Source organism: Tachypleus tridentatus, chromosome 3 (genome assembly GCF_004210375.1).
Source record: "Tachypleus tridentatus isolate NWPU-2018 chromosome 3, ASM421037v1, whole genome shotgun sequence".
Classification (NCBI taxonomy): Eukaryota; Metazoa; Arthropoda; class Merostomata; order Xiphosura; family Limulidae; genus Tachypleus; species Tachypleus tridentatus.
The window spans coordinates 15,528,638-15,545,456 of NC_134827.1; positions in this window are offsets into that span (position 1 = coordinate 15,528,638).

The following is a 16,819-nucleotide window of genomic DNA, read 5'->3' on the forward strand; positions in this document are numbered from 1 at the left end:
ACCATCAAAAATGTAAATTAGAACTGGGTAATATTAACGAGGAGGATAAACTATATACATTTGCACATTTATTAAGGTTTTTGTTTGTTTTGGAATTTCGCACAAAGCTACTCGAGGGCTATCTGTGCTAGCCGTCCCTAATTTAGCACTGTAAAACTAGAGGGAAGGCAGCTAGTCCCATCGACAACTCTTGGGCTACTCTTTTACCAACGAATAGTGGGATTGACCGTCACATTATAACGCCCACACGGCTGGTAGGGGCGAGCATGTTTGGCGCGACTCGGGCGCGAACCCGCGACTCTCAGATTACGAAGCGCACGCTTTAACGCGCTAGGCCATGCCAGCCCCTAGTAAGGTTTTATATATATAAACATTTAATTATAAACCGCAGAGAAAAACTCTCGGGTGTGAATTTTCTTTAGGAAAATGTTTCATGATACAAAACCTTTTGTTTTCTAATAATACTTGTGACATATTGCTTAAAGGTACTTAAACAAAAATATGCGCTGTTTAATGTAACTTGAAGGTTTTTGCTTTGGGAAGATATTAAAAAAAAAGAACAATTCTATCTAACATAACTTAAGGGGCTTTGCTTGAAGATACTTTACAAAATCATTGTATGATATAACTGGAATAATTTGGTTTTAGAAAAGTTTTCGAATAAAATTCACAATGAAATTGAATAAATTATATCAAAACGATCTTGGGGCCTTAACACGTTGTTAAAATCTATATCACCATGTCCGGTCATGCTCTGTCTAACGACTGAACATCTTAACATTAGCCTTAAGGTGTAGTTTTCATTGCCAAAGGCTTCGTCGCAAGCTTGTCATGTCCAAAACACCCCAGTCTTCTCTGAAATAATTCTATTATCTTTCTATTATACTAGGATGACGTTTTTTAACAATTTGGTTGTATAAAACAGTGTAAACTCCTATTTTCTTCTTCAGATGGTTGAAGTATACAACAGTTGAACGGAAGGTATGATTGAAAGTCTTATTTTAGTGAACCCTTACTGTACAGACTTTTTCCAGACGAGATCTGTGACAGCCACGGAGTTGCGAGGCTAGCAGGACCAAACTTGCAGGTGGATTCGGGGAGTCCTTATCTATATGATGTTGTCTTGTCTATAAGGCGTACCAAATGAGGAATAAGCTTGCAGCGTCGCTAAACTCAAATCTACCATCAAGCTTCGTGATCCTGGCCCTCTTCGAGATCGCAATAGTGTTTTTTGTTTTAATTGTGCTCATATCTCGTTCTTAATTTAGTTGTAAGAATTGGGTTTCGTCAGTTTTAAGTATGCATTTATCCCTATTGCCTTGGACGATGGATGATGGAAGATCTGGATACATGATAGCAGATGCATTCTTGCCAGCTCGACGTTTGGAAGGGTCTACCATTCAGAAGTAGCAATTGTTTGAGTGGTCAGTAGGTTCACGCCGAATTCTTGGAATAGCAAACTTCATGGCTCTCTTTTCTCCTCTGTACCATCCTGCAAAAGAGCAAAAATGTTATTATGAAGAATAAATTTATTTCATTCACAACTAATGTGTAAGAGGTTCATGCAAAATATTTTTATGTGATATTTTTTCTATACTATTGGAAATTAAAAGAAATATATTTATATTTTAAAAGGTCTAAAATTTGTATAATATAAAATCTTAATATTCAAACAAGCAAAAATTGTCTCTCTTACCTTCTAGAGTTTTTTTTTTTTGCAGTGGTCGCAGGTAAAATGAAGTGCCAAGGGTTTGTCTCGATCCTCAACAGGCATGCCGAAATATGCCTTGTAGGCCTCACACATTTTAGCGGATGCTATCACAGAGTACTTTTTCGCTCTTGTCTTGATAAAATGGCCAAATACGTGGCAGAATGCATTTGGAGAATGCTTGCAGCTTCTTGATCCCACCTCTGATAAAATCAGATTGGTCTATGCGTTCACTTAGGCAGCTAGAACTAAACTGAAGTGGTGAGCCCCTGTATATATATATTACTATGGAAAGTTCTAGATATTTCTAAAAGGTTCTTGAAAATTCTCGTAAGTTCGTAATGCAACATTCTAAAAAGTTCATGTAAAATTCTTGAAAGTTCGAAAAAATTCTCTATTAGCTACTCAGCACTGAATCTACCTGGAATATTCGAGAAAATGGGTAAATTTGAAAATTTCATTACCTAGATCCCAAAAGCAAAGTTTGAAGAGAAAAATAGGTCTTTTCTGTTTACTTTAGGCATAAGCAATTGGGAAATAAGATTTTACGCCCAGGAACAAGAAAAAGTAAAAATTTTGTTACATGGTGTAATATTTAATGAGTTAAACAATAAAAAATAAATTTTATTAAGCCTGGATGCAAAATTTATGAAAAATAAAAGAACACTACGTTCCATATTAATGAGGTTTTTATATTATGTTTTAATTTTGAGTATAGTTTTTTGATTTACTACTTTTCTCTTTTATATCATATTTACACTTGCTGTGTGTTATATTTTTGATTAACTGCACATTTCACCATTTCTTCTGTTTATCATGCTGTTTTGCCAAGTGTGTAGTTTTAATGTAAATGTATCAAATTTATAACTATCAGTAGGAGACTTTAATATCAGATACTCCATATAGGATGCAGGTGAAAAATATATAATTGCAAACGGTTACCTGTCTGTACTCCACACTGAATATATAAACGGTGGTTTTGCAAACGTTATATTAGCGTACTAAGAGAAATCTGTGAGTTAGTTGTTTCAGCCACAAAGAGTAAATTGTTTTAATATAGTTTTACTGGTGATGACAGGCATTTAGTAAAAATAAAATGATATGTTCTTCACATTTGTTAACTTTGATTAACGTTTAGCTAGTCGTGAGAGACATTGCTTAACACGTTTTATTCTAAAGCTAGAAAATCATTAGTGTAATCAAAATAATAATATCTGTAAGAAAAAAGAAGATTATTTATTCGTTAAATACTGGTCTGTTGCTTATTTTAAATTATAGAAGGAACTGGAATATTTATTTCAAATGGTACTTTGCATGGAGGTGGACTAAATGATTAGGTCAGAGACTACTAAGACTCAGCTGAAACCATCTCAAATTAGTAACCAAATATAGGGGATCTAGTCAGCAGCATTATATATAATCGCTGAACAAATTGGACTTACTGTCAGTTTTGTAATGTGTTCAGGAATGAAAGTAGGCCCAATATGGCCAGGTGGGTTAAGGCGTGCGACTCGTAATCTGAGGGTCGCGGGTTCGAATCCCCGTCGCACCAAACATGCTTGCCCTTCCAGCCGTGGGGGCGTTATAGTGTTACGGTCAATCCTACTATTTGTTTGTAAAAGAGCGACTCAAGAGTTGGCGGTGGGTGGTGATGACTAGCTGCCTTCCCTCTAGTCTTACACTGCTAAATTTGGGACGGCTAGCACAGATAGCCCTCGAGTAGCTTTGCGCGAACTTCAAAAAACAAATAAACGAATGAAAGTGCAGAGCTTATTCAGCTGCATCACGACTCGAACCTTGGACTGTTTGATGCGTAATCAGACATGAAGATCACGAGGCTGTGCTTGAACTAAATTACGGAAAGCATTCGATAGTTTACCGCTCAGTTTCGAAGTGGCAACTAAAATTATCAAATCTGTTCACTTAGAGTCGCCAGTATATCATTATGGATTCAAGTGTTCAGTGTTTTGTGAACACAGTCATGAAGTAGCGACTAAGGTAATCACAATATATTCATTGAGTTAATGGGATATTTTTGTCTACAGTTTCAGTGGCGTATTCAGGGAGGTGGGGTTCCGCGTAGTCAGGGCTCCCAAGAACCAAGATAATTTTTATTTTATTTCATCGGTCCTTTATAGTTAGAGAGTAGAAGTACACATAAAGAAAACAAGACTAAGGCTCAACAACAACAAAACTGATTGTACAAATGAGTACTACTTATTTTTGTTTGTAATGCCAACTGACTAGATACACCTGGTTTTTACAGCAATATCTTGAGACAGTACAGTACGGTTTATAACACAAAGCCGTACAACATCGTTATGCTTATATTTTGGCTCTCCGAAACAAAACATTGTCAGCTTATCGTTAAAACTAGATTGTATTGCTTGTTTTTTGAATTTTGCCCAAAGCTACAGGAAGGCTGTCTGTGCCAGTTGTCTGTCTTTAATTTAACACTAAGACTAGAAGGAAGGCAGCGAGTCATCATCCAACTCTCGGGCTATACTCTTTTTACCAATGAAAAGTGGAATTGACTGTTACATTATAACACATCCTCGGCTGAAAGAGCGAGCTTGTTTCGTGAGACAGAGATTTGAACCCGCGACCTTCAGATGACGAGTAGAACGCTCTAACCACCTGTCCATGCTGAGCCTTGAATTACATTTGAATAGTGATGTAATCATGTGTGACTCTGAGGACACAATTAAACCGGCTCTTGTTTGCACACCTGACATGCAGATCTATTATATTTATTTTAATTACAATTTTTTTTAGCACGGTAGTTTGTACTGGTTTTCTTGTATTCATAATTATAAGCCATCTAAACATTCTTTATAGGTCTTAAATAGGTCGAGAAATGTATTATCGAGTGCAACTACTATTTTTTTGTTCAATATTTAACAACCAAGCTGACATACTGTGGCTGTTCTTATGCGATAACCATACTAACGTTTTGCAGTATAAATCAAAGCCTTTCGTCTGGCGGCCTACAGGCCGCGTCTGACTCACAAGGGTCACTCTAGTGGCTCTATAACAATAAATAAACGAACAACTAAAAACTATAGCTAAACTAAACATGGAGAGGCAGTATCATCGTAAATAAAATCTGATTAACACATGCACAATCAATGTGTGGTCATTGTATGGACATACGTGACCACTACAAGCACTAAAAAGTTATTTTATTTTGACAAATACCTTGTATGCACTGTTGTACAAATATTTAAAATTGTTTGTAAGTATACTTCTCAAATGTTAAACCGTTGTTGGTAAAATGTTATTCATACAGTGAATTTTATGTACTTTACTAGCCAATCGGCATGTCTAGGTGGTTAAGGCGCCTCGAGTCGTAATCCGAAGGGTTCGAACCTCCGTCACACCAAAATGTTCGCCCTTTCAGCAGTAGGGGCGTTATAATGTTAGGTCAATCCCACTATTCGTTGGTAAAAGAGAAGCCCTTTAGTGATGATTAGCTGCCTAATCATTTAATGCCTAAATCCCCTAATGATTTAGGGACGGCTAGCGCAGATAGCCGTTGTGTAGCTTTGCGCAAAATTTAAACCAATTTAATATACTAACATTATTTTAGATATTTATTGGGTTGCTTAAAAATATGCATGGTAAGAAAATTTTGTTCCGCCTACTCCTAACCATTTCACAGTTTAGTCCCACAAAATAAATAGTTGGAGAGCCTTGATATGTCAACGAGAATATGTAATATGCTTTATATCGAATCTATTTTTGAACATTGGACCCTCTCCTCCTTTCAAAGTCTTGGATCCGCCCCTAAGATGTCGCCACTTACACAAACTGCTGACTAGACAGACACGTTCACTGTACGTGATATAATTAATCATAATGTTAACTGTATATAGTCTATGCCACACATTTCAACACAGTTAGTATATCTTGAACATATTGTATTCATCTACTGATAAAGTATCACCATGTATAGGTGTAACCATGCTAAAACAGAATCGCTATGGACGATGGCACACCTTAACAAAATCACTTAAGCCTAACTCAGTGGATAGTACCTAACGTGACATTCTACAAATAGCGTGAATCAGAATCTCACCTTTGTTATCAAATGGAAGCACTTCAAGTTGTGGGAACCCGACTGTAACGTTTGTTGAAATAAGTGTTATGAAATTTGAACGGAGGTTACGAAATAGTTTAAAAACTTTTATTACTAGCTTTCAGAGGCTGAAAAACGTGTTATGTTTTGTAACTCAATACAGAGTGTCACATTTTAGTTTTCCAATTGCACGCGTCGGTTAAAAATAAGGTCAAAGACCCTTGAGGTATTTTAATTTCGCGCAAAGCTGCACGAGGGCTATCTGCGCTAGCCGTCCCTAATTTAGCAGTGTAAGACTAGAGGGAAGGCAGCTAGTCATCATCACTCACTGCTAATTCTTGGGTTACTCTTTTACCATCGAATAGTGGGACTGACCGTAACAGTATAACGCCTCTACAGGTGAAAGGACATGTTTGGTGTGACGGGGATTCGACCCTGTGAATTAGGAGTCCAGTGCTGTAACCACCTGGTTATGCCAGGCCAGATCCTTGAGATTTCGCATAATTGTCTTTAAATTGAACTGCTGACCAAGGACAACCATCGCTATGGGAAGCGTTCAATGGTATTACATCTCGAGTCTTAGACCATTCGTGAAGCACCCTGACATGTTAACCTCTATCCAGGCCACGTCCGGTCTGTTTTATTTATTAAGATATTTATCTGTACGTTTATAAATTTAAGTTTGAACACAAATTTCACTTTATACGTGAAAGTTAACCCGCGAAGGTCGCGGGTTCGACTCCCCGTCGCACCAAAACACACTCGCCCTTTTAGTTGTGGGGGCGTTATAATGCGATGAGCAATCCCACTATTCGTTGGTAAAAGAGTGGGTGATGATGACTAGCTAAATTAGGGACGGCTAGCACAGATAGCCCTTGAATAGCTTTGCGCGAAATTCAAAACAAACAAACTTATAGCTGTTTACGCTAGTGACATCTAGTGAAAGAACTGTCAGCTGGTTAGCCGATAGTGATTAATTTATTGGCTATCAAATTCAAAATCACTACATAGTCTTTTGTAAGTCAGTGGATTTTTTTAGAATGACAGTTTTATTACAGATATAATACACTTCTTAAGCTTTGAACTCAAGAACTGATTAGGGAAAAATACAAGAGTCGTTTGTAGATGATTGATAACTAACACAGTGCACACATAACAATCAACTCACAAGTTAACAAAAGAGAAATTAGATAAATATGAATCAATCATTTTATTGATATTATTAAAGAATTATTGTTCTAAACACAAAAGTTCGATTCACTTGTAAATTACAATTGAAGAGTGAATGTGGTTTACATAAAACATTAAACAATTTCAAATTCATAACTGGGAACTCTACAGATTTGCAACGAAGTCTTGCTAGGTCTCTGGAGTCTTATGTACAATCTCCAGACAGGGTAAATGCTTTTTAAGCATGCATCGTGACCTTGCGCAGATTACTTAATAATGTTTTTTTTTTTCAATATTTCGTGGTCTAATTCTTTATTTCATCTCACGTAAAAACTTTGTCCGGATTTCCCATCTAATGAGTGTATGCGTTTCCTTATAGCGAAGCCACATTAGACTATCTGCTGAGTCCACGCAGGGAAATCGAACCCCTGATTTTAGCATTGTAAATCCGCAGACTTACCGCTGTATCAGCGAGGGAACTGTCCAATGAGAATCAAGTAAAAGAGGAGAATTTTATTGCAGGTTTTCTTATTTACGTAATATGAATATCATTACTTTCTTATTTAAGCTGTGTCCCTACAAAAACGTTTTTAATATTTCGATAATACTAAAGAAATAAAGTTGAAATCATTAGTATTAACGAATATTTCATGATTATACGTTTGAAATAATGCACTATATAAATGTTTAAAAATCTTAGAGTGGGCTAAATCCATACCTTCTAAGATTATTTAGAATTAAAAAAAAAAGATAACACTATTGTATTTTATAACACAATTGTATTTGAAAGTGGGTAGATAAATAGAAAAGCTGTTTTTATAGATGTCAATAATCACCTTATATACGTTAGTCATTTTCTTAGTTAGACCGGCAATCGTTACACACCCACTCCTATCGGATAAAAGATAATACAAGTAACAGTGACTAAGCTCTGCGTTTTATAGAAAAAAAATAAACAAACAAGAACGATCATTTCCTCACCGCCCCCTAGTGTTAGAACTTTTCTGAAAAATGACAACAAAAACCGGATGCTATTTAAATTTGCGACCTTTTTCCTGAGAAGCTGGTTAAAATTCGCGACTCCACTCACCGAGAACCGAGATCGGGTTTGATTCAACTTCTTTTTTTGTTTTGAATTTCGCGCAAAGCTACTCGAGGACTATCTGCGCTAGCCGTCCCTAATTTAGCAGTGTAAGACTAGAGGGAAGGCAGCTAGTGATCACCACCCACCACCAACTCTTGGACTACTCTTTTACCAACGAATAGTGGGATTTACCGTTACATTATAACGCCTCCCACGGTTGGGAGGGCGAGCATGTTTGGTGGGACCGGGATTCGAACCCGCGACCCTCGGATTACGAGTCGAACGCCTTAACACGCTTGGCCATGCCGGGCCCGGATACTTGGAACATGTAGTGTTCGTAGTGATTCAGCGTGCTTCTGATCAACGTATACTCAAAAGACAAAAATATGATTCAAAGTTTACACGTGATAATACGTAGGTTAATCGCTCGCTGCAGGATTCACTTATTTCTTTTTTTCGAAACTTTTCACGTCTTACTTCTTCCATTTCAGTCGTTTTATCTAATTTTGATATCTTATTATGAATTTTGGTGTGCTTTGAAAACTTTATTAACCTTACAGATGGTTACTGGCATCTAGTTGTAGCTTTTTGGATCACTTTTAACACGCACGTCGTAAGCCAGGGGTATTTTTTTTTAGGTGTTTCGTAGAAAGTGGCAAGTCAGAATAATTTTTATAAATCTCAAATTAGATGAATTTGTGAGAAAATATGTCCGTTAACATCTTTCATACATTACCGTAGTTAAGAATACTTAAATCCAGTTAAACAACGTCACCACTATGAATTTTAATGCAATAAAACTTATATACTTAAACTTATGTTGTATTAATGGCTTGTTTTTATTTTAATTCCAGTTTTGATATAAGTTGTTTTATCTTCTTATCACTTATGTAATTCCCGTCGTTGCTACTTGAGTATGCACTTCGTTAAATATTACCAATTCAACCATCGGGGTAATCTGGTAGTTGAGTTAATGCACAGAAAATTTGATTGTTGCTCTAAATGGATTCTGATCGTCTCTTGGGACAAAATTAATAATTCCATGTTATTTTAACCTTGCTAGTAAAGTAGAGATGTGGACTATTGTGCTCATCTTCCAGGTGAAAGGTCAAGTCCATCTGGAAACTCAGCACGAGGTCAAGTCCATCTGGAAACTCAGCACGAGGTCAAGTCCATCTGGAAACTCAGCACGAGGTCAAGTCCATACTTTCCATCTGTCAGCACGAGGTCAAGTCCATCTGGAAACAGCACGAAATCTTCTCCCACTTACTTTGTTTCTCAACATCTTCCACAAACATTTTTTTTGTGTTTAAAGATTCAATACATTTGTTTCTTCATACACTTCTATATGACATCCAGACAGCATTAAACTCTTCAGGCACAAAATCACCCATATTATCCTCATTTATTGCAATGAACAAAATCGATTGTAGAAAGATTCCAAGTTCCTGGTTACTTTAGGGATCATAGTTCGTATCAATACAATCAACACGACCAGTATAAACCAGCTCTACTGTACACTTAAGGCCAATTCCTATCATATCCTTGTCACTCTTAGCACCTTCGCATTTGTGCCTTTCTTTGTTTTTAGTATAGAAAAGCGCTGTTGATGTACTTGATAGACGGTTCATCATGTACCATCATTTCAAAAAGTATTGAGATCATACATTCTATTTCTGAATTACGTGCAGCCCGGCATGGCCAGCTGGTTAGGGCGTTCGACTCACAATCTGAGGGTCGTGAGTTCGAATCTCCATTACATCAAATATCCTCACCCTTTCAGTCGCGGGTAGGTTAGAACGTGGAGAATGTGGATTCGTTGGTAAAAGAGTGGTCCAAGAGTTGGTGGTGAGTGATGATGGCTAGCTGCCTTTCCTTTAGTCTTACACTGCTAAATTTTGGACACCTAGCGGAGATAGCCCTCGCGTAGCTTGGCACGATATAAAACTTTTCTTTTTTAACGAACTGACAGTTTGGAATAGGATTTGACGACGATAGGAAAATTTACGAGAATACTTGAATTGCTACCCAAACCATAATCAGTATTATGACTTGTCTAATTGTCCATGCCAGTATGCTGGTCAAACTCATATTTGATAAAATGCTCAATTTCTTTCACGTTTTGATTGTGAATATTATCAACTGTTCTCTAGAAAATCTCTATATTATCATAGAGAAGAATTCCAATGGCATAATTCACGGCTTTTCTTTAACAAGTTTGTCCTCACAGACACGAGTGGCCCTATTTCAGTCTAGCCTTTTATTTTTTTTCGTCGCTTTCAAAATCGTTCTTCATATTTGCACCAATATAAAAAAGTTTCGAATGTCAAATGGTCATGTTACCATTTTTGGACCCACCATGGGTATTGTATTAAACTTTGTGTTTTCTTACATGGATAACATCAGTTAAATTCTCCACTTCCAAATCAAGCAAGTCATCACTGAACTCCACGTAGCTTATTGCATTTTCTTTATGTTTCCCCAGTCGTAAACAGTTCGCTGGTTCCTTTCCACCTGATTTTCGACATAACTTTGTTTCTAGAGATAGTCTGTCACAGGAACGACCATAAACTTCGTTGTATGTTTTGAGTTTCGAGCGAAACAACACGAGGGCTATCTACGCTAGCCGTCTCTAATGTAGCAGTGTATGGCTAGATGGAAGCATTATAACACCTCCACAACTGAAAGGGCTAGCATGTTTCGTGTGACGGGGATTAGAACCCGCAACCCTCAGATTACGTCGTATTACTGTAAATAGTTACGAACAAACCTGCAAATTATAAATAGTAATTTTTAAGGTTTTATTGAAACTATTAAATAATACTAGTTGACACAATCACAACCACACATGGAATCAAATATTCTGTCATTTTGGTTTCACCATGATCCACAGTGTTGGAAACAATTAAATAATGTCACTTACAGAATATAATAAATTATGAGTTAGGCGAAGACCGTACCCAAAATTTCAACATCACAGAAAGTTAGTTACAGCTATTGTGCCTAGATGGCACTACATGACAAGGTTGCAGTAAAATGTAGGCGTGATTATTGGATTATTTCTACCATATTAATTTCATAATTAGTAGTTGATGAGTTAAAATAAGTTTATTAATATTATTATAGATCGAATAATAATCACATATTAAAGAACTTTAAGGAAATATTCATTATATGGAGTACAATCCAAATTTTCGACGTTTTTAATGCAATAATGGAACATAGTTTCAGATATCGATTTGTATAGGAAAATACTTTTCAAATAACCTAAAACACTCGAATTTGCCACAAAGTTACAGATATTTTAATTATTCATTTATGGCAAAAGGGAGCTGATCTAAAGCGAGACTATTATTGACCCTCACGAAAGGCTTGTGAAAGGGAGTCACTTATCGTGCTGTATTTATTATTTTCAGGTGCGTAACTAGTGGCTTCAAGTTACAAATAAGTACGGTTATCAACGAGTTTGAAATATAAGGTTTATATATATACATTTTCAATAAGAGAGAAACGAAGTGAGTAATTACAAAAGCAGTCTGATAGTTCATCATAGTTTTCTGAACGAACACTTTCGTCATTAGATCCGGGAACAGATGCATATCCTCTTCACATCCAAGAACAGAATACAGTAGGACAACTCTGCATGCTCTGACGTAGAAATTAACCCCTGACTGCGTACGGTTGACATTTTATATTGATCGATTCTTTTTGGGGTTTTTTTCGCAATGAGCGAGCCGACAGTGGTGACTTCCTGACATGCTTTATGAGAACTAATCATAAGTAAGAGTAGATTACTTGGCATAATCAGTACTACACCACATTGGGAATCAGGAAGTGGCTATTTTTACCAGTTTCATTCGCTCTCTTGAACAAAGTGTTGTTCCGCTAAGATACTGTATAATTCATATCTGGTGAACAAGATGGATGGATGGATTTTTGAAACGACGTGGGTGGTATGTTAGTTCGCTGTTAATATCGATCGTTAAAGCTCAACGCTTGACACGAATAATTTTCTCTGGGGATATTAATTTTAATGTCACATTCAAGTGTAGAGCACTTTGTGTTTACTTTTAAAACTGATTTGTTCATTGTAAATCGCAAAACTATACAATGGGCCATCCGTGCTTTGTCCATCGCAAGTATCGAAACCTGATTTCTCGTGTTATATGTCTTGAGACTTACGGCTGAGTTATGGAAAAATCCCTGAATTAAAATAAGCCATATAGTCAATAAAGGTAATAGACTATTTAAAGTATTTTAAACCATATTGCCACACAGTAGCTCGCAGAACGTTTTGTGATTTATCTAACGATGTTGACGTTTCTAATAAAACCAACTATCCCAAAGATGTGTTGAGGCCATAGATAGAGGATAAAACTGTTAACAAAAATAACTCGTTAGAATGAATTTCACTGATCTTACGACAAACAGAAAGATAAAGAAAGTCGCTGGAAATCATTAAATACAGATATATTTATTTAAGTAAACACTAAAGATCTGAAATTTTAGTCGTCAAGTCACACTCGGATGAACATTGCATATATATATATATATATAAAATTACGTTTTGGATATTGTCTTTTACTTGTGTTGAATAATTGCTTTGTGTTTAGTATATATTTGTTTGTTTGTTTTTGGAATTTCGCGCAGAGCTAAACGAAGGCTATTTCCGCTAGCCGTCCCTAACTTAGCAGTGTAAGACTAGAGAAAAGACAACCAGTCATCACCATCCACCGCTAACTCTAGGACTATTTTGTTATCAACGATGAGTGGATTGACCGAGATATTATAACACCTCCAAGGGTAAAAAAATGCTTGTATGTTGGGGATTCGAACTCACAACTCTTAAATTAAGAGCCCAGCACCTTAATATCTTAGCCATGTCGGACCTGTACAGTATATACATGTAGCAAAGCTATATCTGGCTATCTGTTAAGTCCACCGATGGGAATCGAATCCCTGATTTTAGCATGTAAATCCGTAGACTTACCGCTGTACCAACAGGGAACAGATATATTTATTGGTACTGTTTCATTGATATAGGAACGTTAAATTATAATTGTCAGATTTTGTGTGTTATTAGAACTAGTTTTATAAATATTCTGTGATTTCATCTATTTTTACTCTGCTTGATAATAGTCCGAATAAATTTAGTCGAACTATATCGAAAAATAGTTATTTTTCCAAAAATAAATAATTTTGATTTCAAAAGTGTATTGCTTTTTCCTCAAGGACTATAAAATATATGATTATATTAATTAAACCATATAACATTTGATATTTTCGATGTGAATGGTTTCTCCATGTGATATATGGCCTAAAGGGCCAGGTCAGAGACCCTTAGTTCAAACGTAGCTGCTCCTTATTTAGAATCATGGCCAGATGGTTAAGGCACTCGACTTGTAATCTGAGGGTTGCGGGCTCGAATCCATGTCGCATCAAACACGCTCGCCTTTTCATCCGTGGGGGCGTTATAATGTGATGGTCAATCCCACTATTCGTTGGTAAAAGAGTAGCCCAAGAGTTGGCGGTTGGTGGTGATGACTAGCTGCCTTTCATCTAGTCTTACACTACTAAATTAGGGACGACTAGCACAGATAGCCCTCGTGTAGCTTTGCGCGAAATTAAACAAACAAACAAACAAACAGGAGGTTCAACCAATCAGTATCAATCGCTGTTTACATGGCCAATTAACAGGAGTGACAGGGACGGCTATTGCATATTCACAGGTGTATGTGGAAACCTTGGACCTTCAGACATGCATCCCAGCATGTAGCCCAATAAATAGTTCTAAACGGAAGACATGTTTACGACGTAATCACCTTTTGATTTACTCTCGATGCCAGGTTAAAAACAAACAAAACTGTTTAACCGAATTTTGTTCAGTTTATAATATTCCATTGTAATTTCTAGAATTGATTCTTTGGAGTTTTATTCCTACGATTTAAAAAAAAATTAATTAAAATTCTCGACTTCCGTTAGCTCACAGTTAAGCCTGAGTGTTTATAACTCTAAAATATCTGCTGCCGATAATCGCGGTGGGCACAGCGAAAGTAGCCCGTTTTGGAGATTTAAGCTTAATAGCGAAAAAAAAAAGGTTTTAAACGAAAACTTTCTTTTAATATCAGTTACATTTCACAAGCCTAAAATGGTGTCTTTAAGAAGTCATTGTGTCACGTGTAGTTTACACTCACGTTACTTTAATTAAAATATATTCTACATGTGCAGAACACAAAATTCCAAACCCACACGTCCAACTGTTGCTAACGTTGAGTCTTCTTTATTTAAATGTTGTTTTTAATAAAGCTTTATAAGTTGATGCCCAAAATATTACTTTCTGATAATCCAATTTTTATGCTATATTTGATGTTAAATTTCGGATAAGCCTCACACTCTTCAGTTACAAAAGCCCTTCACTTTCATGCTGATTTGATGTTTAGTGAGTATTCGTGGCACAGCTACTCAGATTATCTGCCGTTATTCCTAATTTTAAACTACTTACCAGAAAGGAGGCATTCAGTCAGCAGCCCCATAACAATACATCATTCATCGGTTTTGGTGAGAAAGACGTAGATCTGTATTTATTAATTAATTTTGAGTGAGATTTAGCCTTAACTTAACGTACAGAGCCGGCGTAAAGGCTCTGACTGATATCATTCCTCGAGCCCCAAACCCTAAATACGTCACCGGGTACTAATTACTAAGCCACATGGCCTGGAATCAACAGAATGCAAAAAATATCAATATTTGTGTAATAATATTTTAAGAAACTATATGAAATGAATTACTTTCGGGTGTAGCCTAGTGTTATCGTGCCCAAACCGTAAATATGAGGACTTATTGCCGCAAAATCCTAATCCACTCTTTGGATCCGAGGGTGCATTACAAGATTGAGGTTAAATCATGATATTCGATAAGACAGAGAGCATATAATACATTTTGTGGGTCAGTGTTGACACAAATAAATAAAAAGTTCAAATACAAAATGATTGCTTTTGGTTTTTGAATTTCACACAAAGCTATACGAGGGTTATCTGCGCTACCCGTCTCTAATTTAGCAGCGTAAGACTAGAGTGAAGGCAGCTAGTCATCACCACCCATCGCCAACTCTTGGGCTATTCTTTTACGAACGAATAGTGGGATTGACCGTCATATTGTAACCTTGTAGTGGGATTAACCGTCACATTATAATCTTCCACGGCTGCAAGGGCGAGCATGTTTGGAACGACAGGGATTACGAGTCGAGCGCCCTAACCAACTGCCCATGCTGGGCCAATAAAAAATGATGTTCAAGAAGAGGAATGGCTACGCCCTTTTGTAGCTTTGCTCGAAATTTTGAAACAAATAAAGGAAACAGAATAGAAACATTGAATGCTGGGATATATACAAGTAATTCATGAGTAAGTAACACGTTTAAATACTAAAATTTCTATTTATAAGTATTGTTTTGTTTTTCAATTTCAAGACACGCATCTATTTTAAATTTAAAAATATGACCATTGTTGTTCAAAATATTGCATTTGTAATATCAGCTTTACATTCACATGAATATAATTAAATTTTTTCACTCGATTTGCACACGTTTCTTACTAAACATATGTTTTTACATGTTGTTTCAGTTGTGAGTGGAGGGTAATTATAACGAATACCACAAAAAAATAGTCACAACGAACAACATCTGTTCTTGATGACAAGAAACACACTTGAAGTAAAAATGTATTATATTAAAACTTTCACTAATAAAGCAAGGAACAACGTTTCGACCTTCTTAGGTCATCTTCAGGTGAACAACATTTGTAGTATGCAGACTCCCCTACAGCGACACCGGGCTTACGTTCTCAGAGAACCCAGTGAGGAAGAGGTGATGCTTAAATCTAAATTATTTATTTTCTGTTGTTGTTTTTTGAACAAACGACTACCAGTCTTTCAAGACAACACCATGGTCCCGTCTGAACCTAATTGTTGAAAGCAGAAGACGATAATGAAGTCGTCACTAATCACTGTCATTCACGAAGAATGTTTGACATATCTTACCGTAGGTTCTATTCCCAGGATTATACAAGGTGACTTAAAAGATTGAAATTAATGATTTTTTTTGAATATTGAAAAAAAAACAACATCCATGAACACTAAGCTCGTATAGTAATATGGTAAGCTCTAGGTGGCTCTTTGCTAAGATACCAGTCACATATACACTTCTCTTCCGTAAGTGTGCTTCTCAAAAAATAGATAAGAAAACCGAAATAATTTATGACAGTATACACGTTTTCCTGGTGTTCTTTCTGGAATCTCGTTTTTCAACTAAATTTTTAAACTTCATAAATCGTCATATGTTATCTAAACTTTGTGTCAACTTATCAGATTGTATTTGTGAGAAGAGGTTTAGGTTTCTGGTTTCAACCAATTTATGTCAAATCAAAAATAGTTTCGTGGAAATTTTGACTCATGTTAAAGGGACGAGAACTTCAGAAATGTTACACGTTGACAAACCATAGGGTGGGTGGGTGGAGTGTTTACATTTGGAAAGAAACTGATTTCAGTTGTCATCTCATGCGAATTTTGTTGATAGGATAAGAGATAAAAATTATTAGAAACCTTTTTTTTTGCTGTTTAAGATAATTTTCGTCTATATACATAAATCTGAACTATTATATTTTTCAACCATTAAGATCATGGATACACTGCTGGCTAAAATCTTAAGACCAATGAACATGAAGAAAAAATATGCATTTTGCGTTGTTAGACTCAATCACTTATTTGAGTAGAACTTCGAAAGATG